Source organism: Hibiscus syriacus, unplaced genomic scaffold, assembly GCF_006381635.1.
Source record: "Hibiscus syriacus cultivar Baekdansim isolate YM2019G1 unplaced genomic scaffold, ASM638163v2 tig00003725_pilon, whole genome shotgun sequence".
In the NCBI taxonomy this organism is placed as follows: Eukaryota; Viridiplantae; Streptophyta; class Magnoliopsida; order Malvales; family Malvaceae; genus Hibiscus; species Hibiscus syriacus.
In genome coordinates, this window is record NW_024061982.1 from 1,425,550 (window position 1) to 1,429,998 (window position 4,449).

Genomic DNA, 4,449 nt, shown 5'->3' on the forward strand with positions numbered 1-4,449 from the left:
AATCTCTTCACCCAAATCAGACATAGTGAACTGCATAATCTTTCTAGAGAAGAACCGTTGATCTTCTTGTTCTAGATCCATCCACTTGAATACCTTTTTTAAGCGATGAAGGTGCCCATGGATCTCCCAGCACTAGATCGATACTAAAGATACATGTGGATACCTTAAAAATGCGACACATATGCACGTGCAATGAGAAATGCTCTTTCATAGAAGACTAGAACCCAAGAGATAAAGGAAATTTTATGTTTGTTGCTCTCTATCCAATCAAAACAAAGGGTGAACAACCGCGATCCCTCCGCTATTAAGAGCATTACCTCCGAATTATGAAATGTCTTCCGTGGGACTCGATCCCACGACCTCAAGGTTAGAAACCTTGTGCTCTACCAACTGAGCTGGATGGTCATTTTTTTTGTTTTATTTGAAATGACTACGAATCCCTCCACAAGTGTATGAGAGATGCCTTTAGATGAGATGCCCTTACTAGAATTCCAACCAGTGAGATGATTTGTGGCTCTCCGCTCAAATAAATAAATGGTGAACCACCATAATAACTAATAGTCTGCTTCCTCCGCATGTACAAACGAAGAAGCCAATAGGACTCTCTCACTGATAGATCGATGTCAAGGAGATCGTAGGGATGGCTCTAAATGACATGCCTTCAACTCAAGCACAATTAAGTGCTTAGCAATGACGTCAGAAGGTTTGACTGACCAAGGGGAGAACATGAGTTCGATACCCCATGTGGTTTCGTAACATATGGCTCTGACCTTACTATAGCTCCCTAGCCTAGCAGCCAACAAACGAAGAAGGTTAACTCACTTGGTCACACTCAGCGATCTGATGATTCAGATAGTTAGCAAACTACTTTGTTTTATGTTACATTTAAAGTTCTCTTTTTTTATTATCGGAATCATGTTATACAATGCAATCAAGTTGGTTGAATGATCACTAAATTAAAATAGTAAATCCACTACTACTTTTACAATCAATTACCAAAATTAATCAGAACAAAGTTTAATTCTAGTAAGGAAATGACAGAGAGGATAATGGTAAAATGAGGTGGGTTTTCCTTCGTTGACGTCTTTCTCTCTTTGCTTTATTTTGATGGAATGTCAATTTAGCTTCTTACATTTCTTATGTTGAAAGTGAGGAACATATATATATTTAGGACGCAAGTTATATAACAAAACAAAGTTAGGTCCTCACTCTATTTCATTTTAAAAAGAAAAAAAAAATCGCTATTAAGCATGTCAATGTTAATATTTCATCTACAGAATACAATTTATTCAGCTAACTTCACAAAAAGGCCCAAATATTCGACCTAACTTTCTCTAGAAAATTCACAATGTCAAACTCATAATTTCTGCAGTATACGTTATATTACAACAACAATTCTTTTTTTTTCTCGATACCTTACATTTTTTTCATTTCCTTTGATTAAACAATTATTTTTTTGTCATTTTGTGCCCACCCTTGAGTTAATTTTTTTTCCATAAATATATTTTATTTATTATAAAATTCAGATACAATGAATAAAAAATAAATTCCAAAAACATTCATACACCATGAGTTAGATATTATACGTACTCTACAATCATCTTCCAACTCCTGAGGCTCACCTTGATAGAAGCTTTAATTTAACCGATGATTATATATTGAGTCGAATTGATTAAATTAATTACAAGGATTTAACTGATTTTATATGTAATAAAATAGATTATGTTGGTAAGTTATTGATTATAAATTTTTATGTTTGAATATGTTTTATAATATATATTTATATATATAAATTTTAAACTTAACCCAATTTAATTATCAATATTAAGTCAAATCGATTAAGTTAATTAAAACTTAAGTTAGATATTTGATTAAAGTATGGAGTTGATTGATTATGTCGGTTTTAATTTTTATCATTGCTCTTCCCTAAGCATCTAAATATTTGATCCGCAGTACTTTCTGCTATGAACATGTTTCATCAAGTTCCAATGTTGTCGACAAACCAATTAGAGATCACATGCGGTTCTAAAAATAAATCGTTGGCAAAATTATAAAAATTAAGGTAAAAACACACAGGCAAATTTAAAAATGTTTTTAAGGTGAATATATAATGATACGAAAATATTAAACATAATAAATATAATAAAATTTAAAGATAGACACAATCACTTGAATATGTCACTAATTGAAGAAAAAAAATTCAGTTTCAGTGTACACTTTAACTTAAATGCACATTCGTCGCTGCAAGGTTATGCAATAGAAGAGAGAAAGTGAAATGCTTCCGTTCCACCAAATGGAACATAAGAAAAAGGTGGTATAAGATAGTGTAGGGTTGGTGTATTTTGCATTATCCTTGCTCTAATCCGAGTAAGCATGGGAGAACTTTCATGTTCCCTTTGCGTTTTGGAGGAGATAAAATAAACATACATCTTCCATTTGTGTGCTAAAGCAAAGCATGGGATTGGATGGTGTTACTTTCTCTTACATGAGCAAGTTCAATTATAGTAAACAACGATGGAAAAGCTGGAGATCAATTAGACAACTGGTTTTACTTTTAGCTGATGCATGGCATATGCTAAAGCATATGTTTACGCTATCGTATTTTTAGTTCGATCAAATATTATTTGCAAGTTTCGTCCAGATTTATTTAGATATAATATCATAAAGATATTTCCAACGTTTGACTAAATAATTATTTTGATTTTTTTAGAGTATTTTAACCCCCAACATATTATCTTGGGATAAAAAATCTTCTTTAGATGGAAATCTTTAGCCAACAAAGATTAACACTCCAAAACAAGCACATTTTACCCTAAAATGAAATATTAGGCTAAAATGATCTAAAAAATAATATGAGTTGAAATGATTATTAATCAAACATCATTGGCATTTTTCTCCTAAAATGAAACGTTATGGGCCAAAATACTCTAAAAAAATAATAAATACTAAAATAATTATTTAATCAAATGTTAAGAATATTTTTTTTACATTATATCTTTTATTATCTACATAGATTGGGTTGATTTTAACGGGATCAATCAAGATTGTCATCGTATTAATTTAAGTTTAATTTTAAAAGAAAATCATATTGATATTGTATTTGAATAATTTCAAATTAATGTTATTTGAAACTGAAGTTCGATTTTTCAAATCAGAACATTATGTGTTTAGATTATTATAAATCAAATAAATTTAAATTGTTAATTTTATATTTTAGTCAATTTGGGTTTGAATTTGTTAATTTAGACTATTAATTTTTATAATTAAATCATGTTAGATCAAAAAAAATTTGGTGATGTTAGATCGAAAATTTAAATTAGAATAAAAATGACGGATGCAGCTTCATGAAATAAAAAACCTGAATAAAGTCAAAACCTTGATGGTTACTTTGAGGTTCAACCAAGGATTTAGCGCCTTTCCTGGAGCTGAACTAAGCATATGGAGATGCTTTTTGTTTTTGAAAAGTTTAATGAAAAAGAAAATGTTTGGTCAGATTTGATATATTATATAATTATTAATTAAGTTGTGATGGCGTTTCTTGAAGACTAAATTAGGAATTGATTCGATTGAAAGAACACGGTGCCTTGCTTTTATTACCCAACAAACAAACAAAAAAATGAACCTAACTTTTACTTTTCTCGTCAAGGGACCTACTTTTTATGTGGATTTTTTTAATAATTTGTATTTAATTTATTGATCAATTAAATATTATATATATTTATTTAATTTATAATATTAAATTTTAAATCGTAGATGTTGTTTAAATGATTTAATTTATCATCATATTAGATTAATTAATTATTGGTATTTTTTAATTATAATTATTAGTATTTAACCTATTAACCAATTAATTTGGAATGAGCATAGTAAAAATTCATTATAAACTTGTTCCTTTCGCATTAAAATTCAAATCTTTAATATTGTTTGAGGGATTTAGCATCTCCTCCTTTGAACTATTTGATACTTGAATACTAAGTTTTTTTATGTTAAAGGGTATAGATATCAAATCACAGGGTATGAATACTCAATTAGAGATTATGAATATTAAATTATGGAGTTTTGTTTGTAAGTTGACGTAGTGTTTTGAGTTCTGCAGATGTCGTCCCTCTTTCCTGTTGTCGCCCATGAGGTTTGAGTATTAGTCTGTTTTCGTTATGGTCTTGATAGTCTGTGGTAGTTGGCTCTGCAGGTGTTGTGATTATTTTGGTCTTGGTTTGTATTATCTTAATAAAATAATACAAAATTTATTCTAAAAAAATTAAATTACAAAGTATGAATGCTCAGTATCGATACTATAATCTAAGAAAACTCATGTAAGACTCCGATTACCACTCTAAAATATCTCTAAATATTTGTTTTAGAGTCCTACATGAATCCTAGAGCTAATGGGATCATTAAGACATCGTTCAACGTCATTTTTAGCATCTTTTAATGTCAAATCATTAAAAA

The 4,449-nt window shown here is 29.6% G+C and overlaps 1 non-coding gene across 1 annotated transcript; it reads right to left on the reverse strand.

Moving 5' to 3' along the window:
* Nucleotides 1–336: 336 nt before the first annotated feature.
* On the reverse strand, nt 337–400 carry TRNAR-UCU. The gene has a single exon. It is a non-coding gene; the product is annotated as a tRNA-Arg (tRNA).
* Nucleotides 401–4,449: the final 4,049 nt, after the last annotated feature.